A 25,365-nucleotide genomic window follows, 5' to 3' on the forward strand; every position below is an offset into this window, starting at 1 on the left:
ACATGTGATCACCTTAACCATCCAGAAGCCTTAGACAAGCTGATCCCTCCCTCCAAGATACACTTTTGTTACTTTGTTTCTAAAATGCCATTTCACTGGTCTCTTGTTCTCAGTCTCCTTTACTGGCCCTTCCTCTTTTGACTTCACAGTATTGGAGTCCTTGGACTTCTCTATATTCACTTTCTTGATATACTTCAGTCTTATGGCTTTCAAAACCACCTACAGCAATAACTCCTATAAGTTCTTTCTCCAATCCAAATTTCTCAGGATGTCTAGAAATATATTATTTAATTTCCTAATGACATCTCAAATATTGTACGACATATTCAAGACTGAGCTCCTGGGACTTCCCTGGTGGTCCAGTGGTTAAGACTCCGCACTTCCAATGCAGGGGGCTCGGGTTCGATCCCTGGTCAGGGAACCAAGATCCCACATGCCGTGTGGCACAGCCAAAAAAAAAAAAAAAAAAAAAAAAAAGAGCTCCTGATCTTCACACCCTGCCCCCCATAATGTTCCACCCCATCTCAGTTGATACCAACTCTGTCCTTAAAGTTACTCAGGCCAAATTCTTAGACTCCCCACTCCCCATAATCAATCTGTCAAAAAATTCTTTTGGCTCTACCTATAAAATATACACAGAATCCAGTCGTTTCTCACCATAGCTATGATAACAAAGCACCATCATTTCTCACTTCGATTACTATGTTAACTTCCTAACTAGTCTCCCTGCTTTCACCCTTGCTCCCTACAAGTCTATTCTCAACACAACAGCCAAAGAAAAAGACTTTTCAAATATAAAAAACTCAGGGCTTCCCTGGTGATGCAGTGGTTGAGAAACCGCCTGTCAGTGCAGGGGACACAGGTTCGATCCCTGGTCCGGGAAGATCCTGCATACCGCGGAGCAACTAAGCCTCTGTGCCACAACTACTGAGCCTGCGCTCTAGAGCCCGCGAGCCACAACCACTGAGCCCACATGCCACAACTACTGAAGCCCGCAGGCCTAGAGCCCGTGCTCCGCAACAAGAGAAGCCACCAGAATGAGAAGCCCGCGAACCGCAACGAAGAGTGTGCCCCGCTCGCCACAACCAGAGAAAAACCCGAGCGCAGCAATGAAGACCCAATGCAGCCAGAAACAATAAATAAATAAAATAAAATAATAAAATAAATAAATTTATTTAAAAAAAAAAAACTCAAGATAGGTCATCCTGTGCTCAAAACCCTCCACTGACTCAGAATGGAAGCCTGAGCCCTTATAATGGCCTATGAACGAACACAGCTTGATGGAACCTAGCCACCGGTACTCTTCTGGCCTTCCTCTTCTTCACTCCCCGTTGCTCAATTCCCTTTAGCTACAATGGCCTCCTTGCTGCTTCTCCAGCACACTCTCACCTTAGATGCCTCTGCCTGGAATCCTCTTCTTCCAGATACCCAGATGGCTAACTACCTCACTTCTTCAACTCTACACAAATGTCACCTTCTCAGTGAGGATCACCCTGACCACAAAATTGCAACCCCCCCTTTTTTCCACATTACATCACCAAACATGGGTAACATATTTATATTTGCCCATCTCCTCATATGTAAATTCCATGAAGGCATTGATCATAATTGTCTATTGTTCACCAACTTATTACAAGCACTACATGGCCCACAGTAGGAGCTCACTACATATTTGAAGAGCTGTAAACTGAAGCTTAGGATTTTGCTTACCTATATTTTGACTCTACCAAAAGGCATGGAAACCTACTGAAATTTTCCTAGTCAGACATAACAATCACACGAGAGGAAATAACAATCACATGAGAGGAAATAACAGATGATTTTTAATTTAATTGCCTCAGTAGCATACACTATCAAGTTGTTAAGACCCTTCCAATTAACCTTTAGCATCATAATGTGTATATATAAATTGGGTCACAATGTTTTATAGGCCATGTTTATTGAAATATGTTAAGTGCAAAGCTATAACGCGACTATTCAACAGCTTTCCACTAAAATGTTAAATTCTTTCAAGATCACTAAATTTGAGATTCCAAGATATTCCTTAACTGTAAGGAATTTGTGGCCCAGGAGCATTCTATTTGTATATGCGGTGCCTAGTATTGGTCTCCATAATACACCAGGGACTCAGGGACTTTAAATAATTATTAATTTCCTATTAAGGTAAAGTCTTAAAGAACAGTTCAAAAACAGCTACCACTTCAACAGGCCTCCTTATCTTCATTATTAAAAATGTACACAGGCATATGTCTTCCAAAACCCCAAAGGACTTGTTATCACAGCGCTGGGATTTCAACAGTGGAAACAATAATAGCAATAATCTTGCAACAAAAACACTAAATCCTTCCAAGCAGTAATTCTACTACTGTTATTCCCGCCAGCATTTCTCAATTTAACACTATGAATGAAAGGGCACTGACATTTGACAGCAATATACTATAAGACAGCTGTTACCTGAACATTGATAACAAAACATCTCCCAAAGATACGGTTGTATAAAAAGTAAAACAGCAATTCTGGAAGACTGTTTAAGTGTGTTCTCAATATTTTTCCTAATATTAAAAATTTTAGAAACAATCTATATATCCATCAGTGAAGGATTATCTACCTACATGCAATGGAATCCCACCCAACATATGAAACAGACATTTAAAACGTAGTTTTGCTGTAAACGTTCACTACACACTGGAAAATGAAAGAAAGCTTATAAAATGGTATGTAGAAGTCCAACTTATGTAAAATTGCTTCACATTTTAACTGGAGAACACTACACAGTATTACAAATTGTTTCCTGAACATCCAATCTAAGGAATACCAAAGCAGTTGTGGTTTATAGTTAATCCTCTAAGTGTTAATGTAAAAGAATACCCATGACACTGACTGAAAAGCTGCAGTACTCTGAACAGCATGATCCTATCCCATAAACACATTCATGTTAACATGTGCAGAAAAAATAAGCTCTAGATTAAGAGATTACAGAGAGGCTTTCACTTAAAATTCCATTTTTAAAGAAGTCCAAGAAATCTATACACTTCACACATGTAACATATATATGCACAATGTTATTCACTGCAGCAATATTTATCATAGCAAAGGAATGGCTATGAGGTGGTGACTGGTGAATAAACATCTCGGACTATGTACAAAGTAGTCTACTCTTTGTTTAAGCTTTAATTTCTATATATATGCTACTTTTTGTTTTGTATATATGCATACATATACATAGCTGCTTTTTTGCAAAAAATACACAGGAAAGATCAGACAAACTAATAAAAAGTTACCTATACTGGAGTGGGTGAGAACTGGGTAGAAGACACAGAAATCAGAACAAAAATTCACAGATTATATCTTTTATATGGTTTTGACTTCTGAACCATATTTATGTTTGAAATTTAATTAAATAAGAAAAAAACTAATATCAAGCACAAAGAATGAACTGGAATATCAAGCTGATAACAAAGAACACAGTGAAAACGAATATTTCAAGAAACTACCGAACACAGTATGTGAACATCCTTGAGGTACAGTGGGATATATTTTTAAAGACAGAAAATTCAAAGAAATTTGACTCAATAAGCTTACTGTTAGCAATAATATTTTATTGCAATTTTAAGCTACTTTTATATATTACTGGATACAGCAAATACATTATTAGGAATCCAGATTCAGTGCAGATCAATGTAGTAAAGATGAAACTTTAAAAAACCTGAAATATTTAATTCGAAATAGAAGTATCAACAGGAACTCATTTTTAAAATTTCCTAATTGAGTCTAATAAAACATACTCGATTGTACAATGAAAACTACAAAACTTTGTTTAAAGAAATCAACAGAGGGCTTCCCTGGTAGCGCAGTGGTTGAGAGTCTGCCTGCTAATACAGGGGACATGGGTTCGAGCCCTGGTCTGGGAGGATCCCACATGCTGTGGAGCAACTAAGCCCGTGCACCACAGCTACTGAGCCCGTGCACCTAGAGCCCATGCTCCGCAACAAGAGAAGCCACCGCAATGAGAAGCCCGCGCACCGCAACAAAGAGTAGCCCTCGCTTGCTGCAAACAGAGAAAGCCCACGTGCAGCAACAAAGACCCAACGCAGCCAAAAGCATAAATAAATAAATAAATAAAATAAAAATTTAAAAAAAAAAAAAAGAAAGAAATCAACAGAAAGATGACAGGAAGAGGGGACTTTCCCTTGTGGTGCAGTGGTTAAGAATCCGCCTGCCAGTGCAAGGGTCACGGGTTCAAGCCATCGTCCAGGAAGATCCCACATGCTGCGGAGCAACTAAGCCCATGTGCCACAACTACTGAGCCCATGTGCCACAACTGAAGCCCGCACACCTAGAGCCTGTGCTCTGCAACAGGAGAAGCCACCGCAATGAGAAGCCTGCGCACCACAACGAAGAGTAGCCCCCACTCGCCACAACTAGAGAAAGGCTGTGTGCAGCAATGAAGATCCAACACAGACAAAAATAAATAAATAAATAAACTTTAAAAAAAAAAAAATGACAGGAACAAATGGAAGGACATTCCGTGTTCATGGATTGAAAGAGTTAATATTGTTAAAATGTCCCTGGTACCCAAAGCCATCTATAGATTCAACAGAATCCCTATCAAAATTCCAACGGCATTTTCCATAGGAAAAACAAAAATCCTAAAATTTTTATGAAACCACAAAAGATGCTGAATAGCCAAAGCAATCATAAAAAAGAAAAAAACCAGGGACTTCCCTGGTGGCACAGTGGTTAAGAATCCGCCTGCCAATGCAGGGGACGTGGGTTCAAGCCCTGGTCTGGGAAGATTCCACATGCCGCAGAGCAACTAAGCCCATGCGCCACAACTACTGAGCTTGTGCTCTAGAGCCCACGAGCCACAACTACTGAGCCCACGTGCCACAACTACTGAAGCCCACACACCTAGAGCCCGTGCTCCACAACAAGAGAAGCCACAATGAGAAGCTCACGCACCGCAAGGAAGAGTAGCCCCTGCTAGCCACAACTAGAAAAAGCCCATACACAGCAACGAAAACCCAACGCAGCCAAAAATAAATAAATAAATAAATTTAAAAATAAATAAGTAAAATGCACATCCAGTCATGTGGGTCACAATTTAAAAAAACCACCAACAACAAGGCCACAACAAACTTAAAAGCAAAAGAAACAATTAACAAAATTAAAAGAGAACCTACAGGGCTTCCCTGGTGGCACAGTGGTTAAGAATCCACCTGTCAATGCAGGGGACACAGGTTCGAGCCCTGGTCCAGGAAGATACCACATACCTCAGAGCAACTAAGTCCGTGTGCCACAACTACTGAGCCTGTGCTCTAGAGCCCACAAGCCACAACTACTGAGCCCACGTGCCTAGAGCCCATGCTCTGCAACAAGAGAAGCCACAATGAGAAGCCCGTGAACCACAACGAAGAGTAGCCCCTGCTCGCCGCAATTAGAGAAAGCCCGCACGCAGCAACGAAGACCCAATGCGGCCAAAAATAAATAAATAAAATAAATAAATTTATTTATTAAAAAGAAGAGAACCTACAGAAAGGGAGAGAATATTTGCAAACCATGTATCAGATAAGGGGTTAATATTCAAAGTTCATAAAGAACTCATTCAACTCAGTAACACAAAAACAAAACAAATGTGATTTAAAAATGGGAAGAGGAACTAAGTAGACAAAGATGACATCACAATAGCCAACAGGTACATTAAAACTCTTAATCCACAGGGAAATGCAAATCAAAACCACGATATCACCTCACACCTGTAAGAATGGCTATCGGGCTTCCCTGGTGGCGCAGTGGTTGAGAATCCGCCTGCCAATGCAGGGGACACGGGTTCAAGCCCTGGTCTGGGAAGATCCCACATGCCGCGGAGCTACTGGGCCCGTGAGCCACAATTACTGAGCCTGCGTGTCTGGAGCCTGTGCTCCGCAACAAGAGAGGCCGCGATAGTGAGAGGCCCATGCACCGCGATGAAGAGTGGCCCCCGCTTGCCGCAACTAGAGAAAGCCCTCGCACAGAAACGAAGACACAACACAGCCATAAATAAATAAATAAATAAATAAATAAATAAATAAATAAAAGATACTATGGGCAGAAATGGATTTAAGGGAAAAACGAAATTGTTAAATTAAAAAAAAAAAAAAAAAAGAATGGCTATCAATAGGAAGACAACAGGTAAGTGTTGGCGAGGATGTGGAGAAAAGGGAACCCCTATGCACTGTTGGTGGGATTATAAACTGTTTCGGTCACTGTGGAGAACAATGTGGAGGTTCCTCAGAAAATTAAAAACTACCATACAATCCAACAATCCCACTTCTGCGTACACATCCAAAGATGAAAATAGGTTATCAAAGAGATATCTGTACTCCCATGTTTACTGCAGTATTATTCACAATAGCCAACATATGGAAACAACCTAAGTGTCCATCAATGGACGAATGTATAAAGATGCAGTATGTACAGCGGACCCTTGAATGACACAGGTTTGAACTATGTGGGTCCACCTATACGCAGGTTTTGTCACTAAATATGTACTACGGTACTACACGATCTGTGGTTAGATGTGGAACTGCACATAATGACACTAACTGTAAAGTGACATGTGGGAACTGATGCCCCTAATTCCACATTGTTCAAGAGTCAACTCTGTATACAATGGAATTCTATTCAGCCATGAGGGGGAAAAAACATCCTGCCATTTGCTGTAACATGGTTGGGTCCTGAGGACATTATGCTAAGTGAGATGAGTCAAAGACCATGACTTCCCTTCTATTCCACAAAGAAAAACCCCTCACCAAACTTATAGATACAGAGAACTGATAACTGATTGATGGTTTCCAGAGGTACGCACGTATTAAATTTTTATGTGAAGGTGGTCAAAAGGTACAAGCTTCCAGTTATAAAGTAAATAAGTCCTGGGGATGTAATGTACAACATTTAGAATGTACAACTTTTAGAATAAATCTTGAAAGTCAGGAAAAAAGGAAAAAACAGATTTTTTCATAACTGTGTGGTGATGTTTAGATTTATTGTGATCATTTTGAAATATATGCAAATTTCAAATCATTATGTTGTACACCTGAAACTAATATGTTGAGTGTATCTTAATAAAAAATAAATTAAGGGACTTCCCTGGTGGCGCAGTGGTTAAGAATCTGCCTGCCAGCCAATGCAGGGGACACGGGTTCGAGCCCTGGTCCAGGAAGATCCCACATGCCGCGGAGCAACTAAGCCCACGCGCCAAAACTACTGAGCCTGCGCTCTAGAGCCTGCAAGCCGCAACTACTGAAGCCTGCGCGCCTAGAGCCCATGCTCCACAACAAGAGAAGCCACCGCAATGAAAAGCCTGCGCGCTGCAATGAAGACCCAGAGCAGCCAAAAATAAATAAATAAAATAAATAAATTTATTTAAAAATTAATTAATTAAAATGTAAAAAAATTGAACTTGAAAAAACAGAGTGGAATGGTGGTTACCAGGGGGTGGGGGACTGGGTGTTTAAAGGTACACACTTGCAACTAGTAGATAAATAAGTCCTGGAGATCTAATACACAGTACAGTGATTACACACAACAAAACTGTATTATAAACATTAAATCTGCTAAGATCTTAACTGTCCCCACCACTAGAAAAAATGATAATTATACATTGATAGAGGTGTTAGCTAACACTACAATGGCAATCATATTGCAATATAAATGTATCAAATCAATGTGTTATACACCTTAAATGATACCCCAAAAGCAATGAGCCCATCTAACTTCTGGATCATGGTTTCTAAATACTAAAAAGAACCAAGGTTCCTTGGAGGTATGACTAACAAGGAAGATGTAAGGTGAGTTTGGCTCATCCTATGACAAAAATAGGAAACACTCAAAAATTTCAAGGGGATAATGTCAGAGAGAAACGAGCCAATTAAAAGGATTCTTCTAATTTTGGGTCTATCTGAGCACCAAAAGGAACTTATAATCAATGTTTCTATAATCTTCCCTAAATGCAGCATCATTTAGAAATGCTTGAGGGAACAAAACATAGAGATAATCTGGTGATTTTACTATTGCCAATCTGTATACTCTAAATTGTTAATTTATCTCAAACATATATTTTTGAATCCACACACACTGGTGATCAAGTTTACTTTTGCAGCCACAAATTTCTTTCTACGAATTCTAAGTTCTTTATATGTGTGCAGATGAAGAAAATTCCAAACAGTTAAGCATCCTGACATAAACAGAAGATTAAATGAAAATGTGTTATCTAAATCTGAAATTTCAGTAAGCCACTATGGATAAAAGTTCCTTCCAATAAATCATAGGGTAAAAAAATTGACTACGACTATAATACAGTGAATAAGAATCCCTAAATCCATGATTATACTTAAAGAGGAAGGACAAGATGCACCAGAAGGGTGCTGGCTAACAAATTTAGAAAGTATAAAAGAAAAATAAAGTTACCATTGTGTAATACCCCTGACCAGTATAAAAACTGATTCAGGCAAGAATCACCAATGCCTAAAAAACCTCAGGTGAAAGTCTGCTGGGACATTTGTACAGTATTACCCAACAGATTACCTACTAATTACAAAGGGAAAAAAATGTCCCTCTACCATAGAGATATGGCTGTCACTACCTTAAGTAAATGATCAAGTTACTAATGGTGAGACTACCCAACAAATGTGCCTACTGATGTGTTGCAATATGAAGTGTCACTTTGGAGTATTCTTGCCAAAGATGGCTAACATAAACCTAACCACACCTCTACACCTATCAATTCACAGGAAATAAAGGGTTTTAAGGAACAAGTTTAACTATACATGAGAACCTAATCAGACAAATCCAAGTGTTGGATATTCTACCAGACCACTGGCCTACAATCGCCAGCCAGAGAGAAAGTCAGCAGGGAGAGGAATAAGTGGGGTCTGTTCTAGATTACAAAACCAAAATGAAAAGGTTTAATGTGAACAGTAATCTGAGCTTGATTCAAAAAAGCTATAAAAGGGTGGTCCAGTGATTAAGACTCCGAGCTCCCAATGCAAGGGGCCCAGGTTCGATCCCTGGTCAGGGAACTAGATCCCACATGCCGCAACTAAGAGACCACATGCCTCAACTAAGACCTGCCGCAGCCAAATAAATAAATAAATATTTTTTTAAAAAAGCTATAAAAGATATTCTTGAGGCATCTGGGGAAGTTTTTAAACTGACTGGATATTATAAAAGTATTTAATATTCTGGAAGGGATAAATTGGGAGATTGGGATTGACATATACACACTACTATATACAAAATAGATCACTGATAAGGACTTACTGTATAGCACAGGGAACTCTACTCAACACTCTGTAATGGCCTACATGGGAAAGGAATCAGTGGATATATGTATGTGTATAACTGATTCACTTTGATGTATACCTGAAACTAACACAACATTGTAAATCAACTACACTCTAATAAAAAATTTTTCTAAAAGTATTTAATATTCTTAGATGTAGTATGACTATGCCAGAGTCTTAATTTGTAGGAGATACAGGCTGAAACATCTGGGATCAAATACTTCAGTAAAAATATAGAGAAAATAAACATGGCAAAACATTAACCGTTTAATCTAGGAAGCAGTTATGGGATTGTTCACTGTATTATTCTTTGCATTTTTCTGTACGTGTGAAATTTTTCTTAACAAAACTGGGGATGGGGGCATGTATTACCTTTATAATTTAAAGCAGGAATTACAAGCATGTGATGGGATTTCCAAAAACTCACTTTGTACTCAAGTGTATTTTAATTTTTACAAGTATATGGTAATTTTTACAAAATGAAAATTTAAGCTAAGTTTAAGCAATTTTTAAAATAATTCAAAATTTAAAGCCATAAGACCAGTAACTACACATTAACACAAGGGTAAATGACCTTGAATAAGTGATGAACCTCTATGCTTCCCCCTCCCCACTTGTAAAATTAGGCCTCAACTATATCATAGCTTTCCCAAAAGGGTTTATCTTTAAGAGGCAGGAGGTATAGCAGGGATAAGGATCTCCTAAGCCCTCAAGGCAACAACAGGAGGGATCCATAACAAGCACAGTGGATGATGCTCTATCACCTCAACATCAGCTTTAACAGCTAGCTAAAAAGTAAGCAACTGTCAAATCTTTTCAGTGGAGCTGCTGGAGAAGTTTACAAACCACATGCTAAAGGAGTATAGCCAGGCAGACCAAATTGTTACTGACTGGTCCAGAGTGATGATATGGTAAAGCTGAGTGGTTGGCTTCTGACAGGAGCAATTAATACCCTTAAATCTCTTGTCTTCTCTGTTTAAGTGGCATCCAAGACAGCTGCAATGCTGCTATGCACACAAACTCTCAAATTAAAGCTTCATCTTTACTTTCACATCATTTTTAATGTTGGGCTCAAAATATTCACATTTTTCTAAAGTTATTACATTTTGTCAATAAAAAAGGATGAGCCTTTATCTTTAAGCATTTCAATTTTAAATTTTTGAATGGCTCGAAGAAATGTTTTAAATGTATCACATATTTATTTATGCAAATGAGGCTTCTCTTTGATGATGACTGTCAACAATTTGGAGACTGTTAAAATGTATGGAGCCTTTTCAAGCATAAAACCGACATAAACCTGATAACAGAAACAAGCTCAAATTCACTAAACTTTGAAAATATTTTTAATTGAAAAATTTTACTATTATCATCCCTTATTTTATCAGGATTATGCAAAATGTCAAATGCTCCTTTTTCATTTCACTCCAGTGTACCATAAAAATCATCTGCTAGAGGTGGCCCTCCTATTAATTCAAACACTTGAGCCTAACCATATACCATGCACATAACTTTAGATGCTATAGAAAACACAAAAGTAAACACTGATCTCAAGGGGCTTAACAGAATACAGAATTTACTGTAATGCTTGCAACTAAGGCAACTGTATATAAGAATTGGGAGAAGAGAGGTATTTAAAATGCTGATTCCTGGGAATTCCCTGGCTATCCAGTGTTTAGGACTCTGAGCTTTCACTGCCCCGGGCAGGGGTTCAATCCTTGGTCAGGGAACTAAGATCCTGCAAGCTGCGCAGCATGGCCAAAAAAAATAATTAAAAAATTAAAAATAAATAAAATGCTGATTCCTAAGCATCACCCTACACCAAAAGAGTCGAAATCTTTGGGGAAAGAGAACAGGACACTGCATTTTAAACTTTGGAGGTGATTCTTATGCATTTTAAAGTTAGAAAACCACTGACTTTACAAATAGCTCTGGGACTAGTTTAAGGAAAGTATAGCTTGAGGCAATCTCTTGCTACTAAGATAAGGAAAGCCCCTCCCACTGATTCCTTTTTTCTCCCCTTAATTTCTTTCAGCTGGACCAAAGACAGGCCTGTAAAGACACTTTGGTTTCCCATAGCAACCTTCATAGTTATCACCTAACTTGCTCTAGGTTTAAGTACCAATAGGTACTTTAAGAAGCCAAATAGACCAGACCCAAGGCTATCAGTTTACTGAACCCCCAACTTCCAGTATTAAAAATACATAGAATTCTGAGGTCTACTAATACCAAAGTCTGACCTTGAAAATTCCCAAGTCTTAAAAGTAGCATCCTGACTAGAAGAAGCTGAGTTGAGCCTTCTTCTCTCATTCATTTTCTACAATTATGGAAATGTTCCACAACTGCACTGTTCAATGTGGCAGCTACTAACCACATGTGGCTACTTGAAATGTGGCTAGGGTGACTGAAAAACTGAATTTTTAATATTTTACTTAATTTTAACTAACCTTAGTATAAAATTAGGGGCTTCCCTGGCGGTCCAGTGGTTAAGACTCCACGCTTCCAATGCAGGGGGCTCAGGTTCGATCGCTGGTTAGGGAATTAAGATACCACATGCCTTGTGGCGCGGCCAAAAAAAAAAAAGGCCACATGTGGGTAGTGTTACCATAATGGACAAAGTTGAAAAGTACTAATGGCCCATATAAATCAGGGAAAAGTATCTACTCTAGCATCCAGAAGCAACCATTACTAATTTTCCCAGATGTCTCACTTCTTCCTTTGGTTTTAAGAGAGCTCACTATTTTCTACAGAACTTCATGACCAACTAAGCACTAACTTAAAACAAAATACATATCCTGATATTTAATATTCCTCCAGGAGGCAGGGACTCTAGATTTACACTGCACAGTTCCAAGCCATTCATCCAAAATGTTGGCTCACTTATTAAAATTTCAGTTATAATTACTGTGTACATAATAGGATAACTTATGGGAGCATAATCACAACAAACACTTAAGTACTAGAATTGTTCTAAGCATTTTACATACAGTTGACCCTTAAACAACAGGGGCTTGAAATGAAAGGGTCCACTTATATGTGGATTTTTTTCAATATAGTACTATATCCAAAGTTGTTTGAATCTATGGATAAAAAGAGCCAACTGTAAAGTTACCTGTGAATTTTTGACTTCAAAGCTGTTGGTGCTCCAACTCTCATGCTGTTCAAGGGTCAACTATATTAGTTTATTTAAACCTGATAACTCGTTGAGGAAGATATTATCCCAACTTTAAAGAGAAAGTTTAACTTGCAGCTACTAAGTAGTAGAGTTGTGAAGACATGATAATAATAGAGAAATAGATGTATGATTTTAAAAACTTGTATTATAACTTCAAAATCAATATTTTAAAGGGTCTAATTGTTTTGGGGTTTTTTTGTGTTTTTTTGGCTGTGTTAAGTCTTCGTTGCTGCACGCGGGCCTTCTCTAGTTGCTTCGTTGCGGTGCGCAGGCTTCTCATTGCGGTGGCTTCTCATTGCGGTGGCTTCTCTTGTTGCGGAGCATGGGCTCTAGGCACGTGGGCTTAGTAGTTGTGGCACACCGGCTTAGCTGCCGACTTAGCTGCTCCGCAGCATGTGGGATCTTCCCGGACCAGAGATCAAACCCGTGTCCTCCTGCATTGGCAGGCAGATGCTTAACCACTGTGCCACCAGGGAAGTCCCTAACTGTTTTAATGCCATTTCCTGATATAAATATCTCTAACCTTACAGAAAGCGATGAATAGTAAGAGCTTTAGGCCCCTAAACCCCCATCTCTGCACTTTGTCTTTTAACTCATTTCTTTTTCATCCAGGAAATGACCAACTCTTTTTTTTTTTAAGATTTACTTTATTATTTATTTTATTTTATTTATTTTTGGCTGCATAGGTCTTAGTTGCGGCACGCGGGATCTTCCGTTGAGGCATGCAAGATCTTTTGTTGCGGCGCTCGGGCTTCTCTCTTGTTGTGGTGTGTGGGTTTTCTCTCTAGTTGTGCGGGCAGGATCCAAGGTGCATGGGCTCTGTAGTTGTGGCGTGCAGGTTCCATAGCATGTGGTCCCTGCAGTTTGCGGCACACAGGCTCCCTAGTTGAGGCGCGCGAGCTCAGTGGCCCCGCGGCATGTGGGATCTTAGTTCCCTGACCAGGGATCCAACCCACGTCCCCTGCTTTGCAAGGTGGGTTCTTTACCACTGGACCACCAGGGAAGTCCTAGACCAACTGTTTAAAACATTATCAACTGAGAACTGCCTAGGTATCCATCAAAAGGGCACTGGTTAAGTAAATCATAAAATGGAATATCATTTAACACTAAAAAAAGGAGCTAGAAAGGTTGGAAATATCTATTAGGGTTTTTAAAAGCAAGTGACATGTGTATGTATGTCCTTATATGCAGAGTATCTAGAAGGATACAAACGGTAACCATAAATGCAAATTTAGATGCAAGAAGCTGAAAAGGGAATTGAACTTTTTTTCCCCACTGATAGAAAAGTAATTTTCGGGCTTCCCTGGTGGCGCAGTGGTTAAGAATCTGCCTGCCAGTGCAGGGAACATGGGTTCGAGCCCTGGTCCGGGAAGATCCCACATGCCGCGGAGCAACTAAGCTCGTGTGCCACAACTACTGAGCCTGCGCTCTAGAGCCCGCAAGCCACAACTACTGAGCCCACTCACAACTACTGAAGCCCGTGCATCTAAAGCCCGTGCTCCACAACAAGAGAAGCCACCGCAATGAGAAGCCCGCACACCGCAACGAAGAGTAGCCCCCGCTAGCCGCAACTAGAGAAAGCCCGCGCGCAGCAACCAAGACCCAACGCAGCCAAAAAAAAAAAAAAAAAGAAAACTTAGGTCAATAAAGTTTTGGTTTTTTTTTTTTTTTGCATATTCTAAGGTTCTCTATACAAAATCCCAATCTATAGAGGTCTGAACCTCAGTCACTGTGCAGAAGAGTTAATTTAACATAGAAGGCCTGAGGCTGCTATCCTTAGGAAGGCTTGCCAGGTTGGCTCTTGGCCGGTGTCAGAATTTGGATTTTGAGAGAACGAATTCCCACTCCCAGAACTAATAAGAGTGGCTCACTGTGCCTAAACTGTACCCAAAAATGTGGTTTATGTTGAACACCTGCTTTCCCTCTGGGAACCTGGAATTTTGCTATTTGGTAGGCAGAAGGTGCCTACATGACCAACCTAGGCACTGAATTTCTAATGAGCTTCCCTGCTGGGAGACATTTCATACACATATGCTGTCACAATTGCTGGAGGAATTAAATAGGTCCTGTGTGACTCCACTGGGAGAAGCACTAGGAGAGGCTCATGCTTGGGAGAATGAGCCTAGTCTTCTTTGGACTCCACCCCATACGCATTTTCCCTTTCCTGATTTTGCTTTGTATCCTTTTGCTGTAATAAATCATAGCCCTGAGTACAACCATATGCCGAGTCCTGTGAGTCCTTCTAGTGAATTACTGAACCTGAACCTGGGGATGGCAGTCCTGGGGGACCACCCCCCAACACACTCATCCTGTTACTAGCCAAGAGGAAAAGCCTTCTGAAGGTAACTGGGACTCATTTTGTGGGTTTCTTCTCTAGTCTGTGCAGAATCCATTTCAGAATTTTGCATTTTATCATAAAGACAATCCTGGAAGCTATTTGAAATAGGGAAGTGGCAGAGTCTGATTAGATAATCATCAAATCTGTTTCCTCTTCCTGGATAAACAGCTAGACTATATTTCTCAGCCTATTGCACAGGTGTGGCTAACAAACTAAGTTATACCCAATGAAATGTAGGCCAAATATGATACCAGCCACTGCTCCATAAAACCTCCTACTCACGACCCTCTGGCTCTTTCACCAGGCACCACGACCCTGTGGTTCTTTCACCAAGCACCAGCTATGTATAGAACTCCTAACATCTAGAGGAGGGTGGCAACAAAAGATGGAAGGAGCCTGGGTTCTTGAATTACTGCATAGAAGGTAACCTAAATGAACACTCTTAATGAAAGTTATCTGAGGAAAGTTATATGAGTATAAACGTCTACTTTGCTAAGCCACTGATACCTTGGGGTTGTTTGTTACAACCCTAGCCTGCTTTTGCCTACCAAAAGAGGACATGATTGGGTGAAAACTTTTAGAAGTTACTCTTGACAATGTGAAACATTGAGAAAGAAAAGAGTAGGTCACAGAGAAATTAAGACTATCGGCGGGAAAAAGAAGTGAATGCACTCAAGAGGGAACTGCAAGGATTCTAAAACTGTGAAGAATAAGGAAAGAAGTGAAGAAAGAGGAGGAATCAAACACTCACCTTTCCAGACTAAGCACGTGGGTTCCACTCACTCCTGACATGAAACAACTGAGGAAGACAAAGTGGGAAGGGCAAGAAAGATAATGAGGCATGTCTGGAGTAAAGCATACAGATGAAATCCACTGGGCAGTTAGACTTACAGTCTGAAGCATGGAAAGTATGGGCTGCTAATAACACATCTCAGTGTCATCAACATATAGATGATAGCATGGGAGAACTACAGAAATGAGAATAAGAGAGGGCCTATAGAGTAGCGGTTCCCCAACCTTTTTTGGCACCAGGGACCAGTTTTGTGGAAGACAATTTTTCTACTGGGGGGGTAGGGGGGATGGTTCGGGCAGTAATTTTGAGCAATGGTTCAGGTGGTAATGCGAGCTATGATGGGGAGAAGCAAATGAAGCTTCGCTCGCTTGCCTCCTGCTTTGTGGTGGGGAGGGGTTGGGGACCCCTGCTATAGAGAGTCCTAAGGAAGCTTAGCACTTAAGGGAAGGTAAAAAAAAAAAAAACAAAAAAGAGGAACTCAAAAACTAAAAACAGGGACTTCGCTGGTGTGCAGTGGTTAAGACTCGGAGCTCCCAATGCAGGGGGACCCGGTTCGACCCCTGGTCAGGGAACTAGATCCCACACGCATGCTGCAACTAAGGAGCCCACGCGCTTGCCTGCATGCCACAACTAAGGAGCCCAGGAGCTGCAACTAAGACCTGGCGCAACCAAATAAATAAATATTAAAAAAAAAAAAACCCTAAATACAGAACTACCATATGATCCAGCAATTCCACTCACAGGTATATGTCAAAAAAAAATTAAAACCCTAGTTCGAAAAGATACATGCACCTCAAAGCACATAGCAGCATTATTTATAACAGCCAAGATATGGAAGCAACGTTAAGTGTCCATCAACAGAGGAACAGATAAAGTAGATGTGTCCATTTATATACACACATATATAAAATGGACTATTACTCAGCCATAAAAAAAATGAGGGACTTCCCTGGTGGTCCAGTGGTTAAGACTCCGTGCTCCCACTGCTGGGGGCGTGGGTTCAATCCCTGGTCGGGGAGCTAAGATCCCACATGCCATGTGGCTCAGCCAAAAAAAAAAAAAAAAAAAAAAAAAAGAAATTCTGCCATTTGCAACAACGTGGATGGACCTACAGGGTATTAAGCTTAGTGGAGTCAAAGACAAATACTGTATGCTATCTTATATGTGAAATCTTTAAAAAAACACAAATAAATATAACAAAACAGAAACAGATTCGCAGATAGAACAAACTAGTGGTTAAAGGGTGGAGACGGATGGGAGGAGGGGCAAGATAGGGGCAAGGGATTAAGAGGTACAAGCTACTATGTATAAAATAAATAAGTTCTAAGGATATATTGTACAGCACAGGGAATATAGCCAATATTTTATAGTAATTTTAAATAGAGTATAACCTATAAAAACATTGAATCACTACGTTGTACACCTGAAACTCATATAACATTGTAAATCAACTATACTTCAATAAGAAAAAAATAAAGGAAGTCAAAAAGGGAAATGAGTGGACAGAGAGATGGAAGAAACAGTGATTAATATCAGAAACCAAGGAGAGTCCTCTTCTTAACGGTAATAAGTAAAACCTAGACACAGATAGCATCCCTAAGAGAGCTCCAAGGAAGAATCTTTGTCCACTGTGGTAGGCAGCCTCTAAAATAACCCCAATGATCCCTGCCTAATATTTACACCTTTAAGTAATCTGCTCCCCTTAAGTGTGGGCTGGACCTTAAACGTGGCTTCAAAATAAGAGAACAGAAAGTCATTTCCAAGATTAAGTTACAAGAAGACTAACTTCTGTTTTACCTCTCTCCGAGCCTGTGCTCTGACAGAAAGAAGCAAGCAGTCATGTGAGTAACCCTGTGGAGAGGACAATGTGGCATGGAACTGATACGTCCCAAACAATAGCCAGCAAGGATCTGAGACCTGCCAACTGCTACATGAGTAAGCTTGTACCCTTCAGACCCTTCTCACTACCCTTCAGACATGAGATGAGTATGGCCTGTGAATACTTGCACTGCAACTTTGTGAGAGACAGTGAGTCAGAAGCATCTAGCCAGGTTGTGCCTGTGAAATAATAAAAAGCAAAGAAGCTTTAAACAGCTAAATTTGGGGGTAATTTGTTGTGCAGCAACTGATAACTAATACATCCATAATAGTCTATGAAAACCATGGGGGGAGAGATCTTATGACATACATTTGGCGGTATAAAAAAAAAAAAAGAAACTATTATAAATTTTCAGAATTACCAACTAGGAGATCCCTAATACCTTCAAGAGAGGGACGTTAGTGGTCACCAGAAGGCAAGCAAAGACTCCCACATAAAGAGGACAAAACCATCAGGTAATAAGACCAGGGCCTAACTCAAGCCCCAGCCCCTCTGAAACCTTCCAAACACACCAGATTGTCTACAGGTTGATGTGCTGATCTACCTTCCCTTCCCTTCAGTATGCATGACACATACTGTTAAAATTTAATCACACTGTTCTCTATTGTTTCATGTGTATTATCCTTTTCATCAGTGCCTGGGGACATACCTTGGGTTTATTCCCTATCTCTTCTTTGCCACCACTCCCAACCAAACAACCAGCTTTGAGGGCATCAAAAATTTTCCATAACCCTGCTAAGTCCAATACCATATTCAATTTCTAGGTCCCTAAAATACAATTTGACTAGACTTAACAGAAAACAAAATGTAGTCAAAGTTTGGTAAATTTCTTCTACCTTCATCACCCATCAAAGGTGGAGATAATTGTCCATAATCTCATTTCAGGTTGGTTTGTCTTTAATTGTGATAGCATCACTATTTTATGTATCACTTACAAACTTTATTTGGCAGTATTTTTTCCGACATGATACATCCCAATTTCAGAGGTGTTAAAATGTTAAAAATTTGTTTTAGAATCAGTGAAACATGGTATTCCTTTTCCATATGTAGTGTTTTCACATATGCTATTGTAAAATTAAAATAATTTTAAGTAAACTTGTGACTTACCCCAACAATAGTTGGATAAAAGTTAAGTAAAATAACCCTGACAACAAATATGAACCCCAAAAGGGTATTTACTGGTATTTATAAACTAGAGGGCAATATCATCTCCAAAAGCATTTTGAAAGTGGGAGTGGGAGAGCCATTGGCATTCAATGAGAATTAAAGATGCAATAAACATCTTGCAAGGAAGGAGGACAGCACCACCAATAAACTATTCTGCCCAAACATCAATAGTGTCCTTGTTGAGAAAATAGCTTTTGCATCCACTTTCTGCAGGGTGGGCCCTACATGCGAACACCTCAAGTTTGACTTTCCACAAAGTTAACACAAAGCCAAGCACAACTTAAATCCACCAAATGGTAGGAAATAGTATACGGCTAATGTGAAGTGGCTACCAAAACTTATCAGAGAACAGTGTACACACTACTATTATGTATATTAACCTAGTCAAATACTTGTTGAGTACTTACTATGTGTCAGGTATTTGAGATACATCAGTGAACAGCCATGCATACATCCCTGCATTCCCACTGGGGGAAAGAAACAGTAATCATAAAAAATTATCAAGCATTTTAAGAAACACTAAGTACTATGGAAAAATAGCAAGGGTAAAGGTGAACCACACTGGGGTTGAGGAGGGCGGGAGGAGATTGCAAAGTAGGGTGGTCAGAGTAAGCCTTACGGAGAAAGTAGTATTTGAGATTTTAAGGAGCTCAGGGGTTTAGCCTTGCACATACCTGAGAGAAGAATGTTCCAGACAGAGGGACTGTCAGTTAATGCAAAGGCTTCCTCAGAGAGTACATGGCATATGTGAGAAAAAGCATGGAGGCCAAGTGTGGCTGAAGTAAACTTAGTGAGGGGGAGAGTGAAGACAGTAAGTTGGGGAGAAGGGGGAACATATGAAGAGGTATAGGGCAGGGCTAAATCCTGTAGGTGATAAAAGGACTTTCTTTGGCTTTTACTAAAGACAAATGGAGAATCAATGGGTGGTTTTGAACAGAAGACACAATATAATTTTTAAAAATATAAGAATCACTCCAGATGATGAACTGAGAATAAACTACAGGGGAGCAAGGGTAGAAAGCAAGGTAGATAACAGCACATTAAGAGGGAATTAGTGATTAAAACCCAAACACAGACGAACCCTACAAAGCTATACACAAATATCCCAAAACTAGGTTACTATATTAAAGTAAGTTACCATACCAACGTTTTGCGGTTGCCAGAGTCCTTTGAGGGCTTACTGATTGAAGACAAAAATCAAAATGAAATACTTTCAAGTAATTTTTACATTTTACCTTTGGACAGACAACCTCAACTTCTGTAATCTTTGGTATAATTGTCTGTTTGAAAAGGGAACAGGAATATTCCTAAAATATCCATGCCATAACAGTGGATATATATACATGGTACACTTACCTCTTCATTACCTAAAGAACAAAAAGCACTAATATGAGTAATCCAAATCAAGGACATCCCCAAATTATGTATTACTGGGCTTAGAAAGGTCTAGTGTAAAACTTTTTTTTAGAACCCAGCTGGCAAGGGATAAGGAAATATTCAAGGACATTATGGTCGACAGGTAATAAATCGGTTTGAAATGAAAGCTTTGCCAAGGATAAAAACAAATGGATCAAGAGTTGACTGGGACTTCCCTGGTGGTCCAGTGGTTAAGACTCTGCGCTTCCAATGCAGGGGGCACGGGTTCGATCCCTGGGGTCAGGGAACTAAGATCCCACATGCTGCGCGGTGTGGCCAATAAAAGGGCAACAGAACCTTAATACTAACTTTTAAAGCACATTTAATAGCCTTGTGTGGATAGTTTCACAATTTTATTTCACCTTATTTTATTTATTTACTTATTTTTTGGCCACTCAGCATGTGGGATCTTAGTTCCCCAACCAGGGATTGAACCCGCAACCCCTGAAGTGGAAGCGCAGAGTCTTAACCACTGGATTGCCAGGGAAGTCACTTCACAATTTTGGAAGAATTACTACAATCTGTACATCAGCATAGTTTAAACAATTGTATCAGCAAACAACCATTCATTTTTAAAAACTGAAAAAGTGAAAAGAGCCCAAAAAGCATGCTTACTCCAAAATCAGAAAAGAACCAAGTTCTTGATCTGAAATCAACTGAATATTCAGAAGCATCTTCCCAGTAGCATGTGTAAAATTATAAAACTATGCACTATGTATTTAAGATGACTAAAAAATAATAACAGAGTACACTTCTTAGAGCTACTTTATCTTAAAACTGTAACTACACCAGAAGAAAACTTACTCAAATTATCTGTCACAATTCAATTTACAGTGCTGAAGAACACTTTAAAACTTAAGTCGCTCCATCCTTTGAAGGCCTCAATGGAAATGCAAGTTTATTATACTGAGGTTAAGTAACGACCAGTCCCAATAATTGCAAAAGACTATCTTTTTGTCAGACTAGAGTTTTATATTTTCACACTGAAGAGATGAAAAACTCAAATCTTGTGTCTTGTCCTCCAAAAATAAGTGGCTGATCATAGATTATTCTCACCTTTTTGATGAACGATCAGATTCATAGAACTTTTCCTTGTACTGAACTTTAGCAGTACGGAAAGACAGAATCACCATTAGGCTGGAGTAGGAAAACCTGGTCTAACATTAAACTAAGGAAGTCACCTCACTTTCCTGGGCTTCAATTTCCTACAGGTGATACCATAATTCTGTATGACTAGATTTCAAAGTTTAACCTTCTAAAAGATGTCAACAGAATTATAAGTACATAGCTCCAAGAAAAACAGTCTGTGTCCTCAAAAGAAAACCAGGGTGTACTGTTTTCCAAAAGCGCCATGTTCTATAAATCCACCCAAGTGTAACAAATGAAGTATTATTCAATTACAATTCAGGGCAACTGTATGTATATGTTTGGAGGATGGGAGACTTCTTACCTACTATAAAATGAGACAACTTATAAGGCAATACATGGTAAAGGTAAGTGAAACTACCCAAGAGGAATGTAAGAAATCAATTTTGCTTAGGGAAGTCAGGGAAAAGATTATAGACAGTACATCTGAGTATGAACTAGAATGATGGATAATGTTTTGGTAGATACAGACGATGACATTCCAGATAAAAGGGGCAAAAATGTATTTGGGAACCACTGTGCAACCGTCTTTTAACTAAAGCCTAAGTTGTAATATGCTGCTATAAGTATGGAGGGATCAATACTTACACAATAAGCTCCAGGCCAAGGTACTTGAAAAACTTTGGCGTATAGGATGCCTAGTTTCAAACCAATGATTTAGTAGACAATTTGGCATTAATGTAAAGAACTAACTGTATTCCCAGAATCATTTACAATTAGAATATATTCACATATTACTTATGTAATAAAGAAATCCAATAAACAAATGATGGGGAAAAGATACTGGAGATTAGTTAGAAAGCTATTGCAGAAACGACAGGGTCTGAAACAAAGGAGTAACTATTCTTATAATGAGTCTACCAAAAAATTTAAAAGTAACATTGCATTTCAAAACTAAGAACTCTAAATCCAAGGTGACAAACTTTCAAACTAATTATCTGAAAGGGAAAATGCTGAGCTCTTAATATGAAGTTTAAGAGCAATAAAATAGTGTCTTTCACAATATGCTTTCATTCCATGTTACATTTCATATAATTAGTCCAAAAAACAAAAAAACCCAAAAAGCACAACAATAAAACCAACACCTCTCCTGCAGACAGTTTAACATCTCATTCAACATTTTAATTTAGCCTAGAGGTGTATCCTGAGCCTTCCAGCATTAAAGACAGAAATGCATTTCTTTCCCCCAGAAATGCATTTCTTAAACCTACGCTCCACACTCCCAAAGGCTGCATTTCCTTCCAATCTCAACACAGGATTTCAGATTAAGTCTACACCTCTAATTAGCGACTTCTCTAACAATGCTTTCCAACGAATAATTTGCTTTATTTGCTTTGCTACATTCTTGCAAATGTATGAATGAAAAGTATGTTAAAATTAACTACTGTGTACATATAGGGTGCAAAAGTTTTTGAGCCCATTTTAGTTTTGAAACATGCTTCTTAAAAACTGTGAGCAAACAGAAAAGGAACTGCTGGATCTTTCTTTATATAAGGTCTTAAAATAAGACTCAGTAGGGTGCCATTTTGAAACTTCCCAGCAGGAAGTTCAGTTTGATCAGACGGCTGGTTAAGAAATGCTTCAACTAATAATATGAACTGACTTGAAAGTTAGCTTTGTTCTTTTACAAAAGAATATACCAAGTTCATAGCAGGTACTGTTTTTGTTAATTCAAGAATCATAAACTTCTCATGAAAAATAAGTGTCTTGATATATCTGAGCATTCAATTAAAATTACTGTGATAAATTCTCTTCCAAGGTATTGAGTACCAAAGATCTGTTACGTGGTAGAATGAAATAAAGACTCAAGTTCATAAATTTAAATTGGCTAAAAAGAAAGCTTTTCATAACTAGATCAGAATCTAACCAAAAACATACTTGGAAAAAGCAAGGATAATTTGAGATTAGTCTTTAAACATGTTGTCAAGAAATAGGAAGCATTTCTTCTTCTGTCCTCACAATTGTTTTTGCTTTTTTTTTTTTAATGACTTAACCCAAAGTTAGGAGGACATCACAGTACTTAGCCTGACAAGATCCATATTAAAGAGATTGGGATGTAAAACCCCAGCAGAAATTTAAGAGACCATAAAGAAAGAAGCTAAGCCAGAGATCCATTCGAGTGAGTTACGAACCAAAAGCATTTCAGTTCTGTTCCACCATAATGCCACAAAAGGCTGCCTTAAAACTTCTAAGATTAGGATCTTAGGCAAGAAAGGGTAATACTTTGTTATTGATGGTCAAATCTTGGTGCCTTGATTCTAGACTTAAGTTTCCACGGAAGGACTTGGGCCCCCACTTGTTGAAAAGGGACCAACTCTCTAAACAAGTTTTATCATCATGGGACCTTTTCAGTCAAAGCACAACTAGATGTCTAAAACTTCATGTATCATCAGCTCATTTTCTCCTCAGACAAGATAACAATCTGCAGTGTCCTACAACAGGATTATTTAAACTGATACCATATATTTTATTAATAGCTAAAATACTACACTGCCAATCTTTGGATGGGTAGGAATGTCAACCTGAGCACATTAAACCCAAATACTTCTACACAAACAAGTTTGTTCTTAATCTGTTTGACCTATTTCCTGATTTTGTACGTGTCCAACCATTTTTTCATCCGTGTATCCCTACTCCTATCAAACGGACTGTCATGAGGCAAATGTTCAGAATTTTTTTCGCAAAAGGTAATCAACTACACTCAATTATTAACTGGTCAAATAAACTCCCCAAGGCAATCGAATTTTAGAGAAATAAAGAGGAAGACTAAGTGCTATTACTCACTTTCAGGAAAAAAGTACTTTTTATTAGAGTCCTAAAAACTGTAACGTTTGAATGACTTCAAAGGGCAAGGTTTCTGCTCGAAGTTTACTTTAAACACATTTCCAAACCCACAGATATTAAGCATTAAAGCTTCATCCTAGTGAGGGTACTCCTCTGTGGGAGCCCGGTGGGGTGAAATCTGCAGAGGGGGTGGTACTGAAAAAGAACACCTGTGCGTTTGGCCTTACGGAACCCTCTAGTAAGACCTGTAGTAAGTCTCTCTCTCACCAGCGCTGAGGCCTACAAGTGCTCGGCTAGGAAGCGGGCACTTCCCACGGATTAGCGGAACCGCCACTACAGCACAGACACGGGGCCCGGTGGGTGGGGGCCGACTTTGGAGACGGAGTGAGCGCCCGGGCGCGCGAGTGGAACAAAACCTGTGGCAAGAAGTAATGAGGAAGTGCTCTCTCCCGCCCGCCCCTCCCACCGGCGGACACCCGAAACACCCGGGGTTTGACAACGTGCTGGGGGCGGGGGAGGGGACTGGCAGTTCCAGGTCCGCCCAGAGGAACTGGGAGCCTGTACTCCAAACACGGGCCCCTCGCCCCCGGAGCTAGGCCTGCGGGGCCGATGCCCGCTGCACCCATCCGGCAGTTGAGGAGCTCGTGGGGTCTGAGAAGGGTGCAGTCCGCGCGAACCGAGGCCCAGCCGCCCCCACCGCCGCCCTCAGAGCCTCCAGGCCCGGGCCGGGGGCCATCCCGGGTCTCAACCCGCGCTCTGCCCTCCGCTTTGTGGAGCCTTCGCCTCGGCCTCTTCAGAGCCCGAAGACTCTACAGCCGAGGGGAAAGAGTCCTCCCGCTCTCGCCTCTCCACTTCCCCGTCCCGACTGCCCCTCACACAGCGGAGCGCCGGGAAACGCTCCCAGTGGCCCCAGGACCACCCCCGTTCCTTCCCGCACCGGCACCCGCTTTCCGTAGCTGACACCGCCCGCCGGCCCCAGCACCCGACCCCAGCCCACCTCACCTTAGGCGGCTCCGGCGGCGCTGGACACAGGAAACTCCTGGGTCCCCGACTCCGGCTCTCCTCGACCCCTCTTCGGTTAACTCCGCTTGTTTCTCTACAAAATGGCGCCGGAGGTCGCGCGCTCACGTCGCGGCCTTTCCCCTCCCCGTTCCCATTTCATCATTCGCTGCCCGCCCGAGGAAGGAGGGCCCCAGCACCAGCCAATGATCGTACCCCCCCCGTGGCTCCTGCCCAGTCACCGACGGGTGCCCGCGGATTTAAACCAATCACACACTATCACTTGCAGAAGTCAAGGAAGAAACCAGGCTCCTGCTAGCAACTACCAATCCAGACTCCTACTTCGCG

At 40.3% G+C, this 25,365-nt stretch overlaps 1 protein-coding gene across 8 annotated transcripts in view; it reads right to left on the minus strand.

Annotated features, from left to right (window-relative positions):
- Positions 1-25,166, minus strand: part of CNOT1 (CCR4-NOT transcription complex subunit 1) — a 103,737-nt gene extending 78,571 nt beyond the window's left edge. For 7 of the 8 annotated variants that reach the window (XM_036832605.1, XM_036832602.1, XM_036832606.1 and 4 more), the window contains exon 1: positions 25,021-25,166. The gene's annotated coding sequence lies outside the window, so the exon portion shown is untranslated. Of the gene's footprint in view, positions 1-15,584; positions 15,633-25,020 lie in introns of all 8 variants that reach the window. The other variant, XM_036832600.1, reaches the window with a different exon arrangement.
- Between the last annotated feature and the right edge of the window lie 199 nt (positions 25,167-25,365).

This window comes from Balaenoptera musculus, chromosome 19, assembly GCF_009873245.2.
Source record: "Balaenoptera musculus isolate JJ_BM4_2016_0621 chromosome 19, mBalMus1.pri.v3, whole genome shotgun sequence".
NCBI lineage: Eukaryota > Metazoa > Chordata > Mammalia > Artiodactyla > Balaenopteridae > Balaenoptera > Balaenoptera musculus.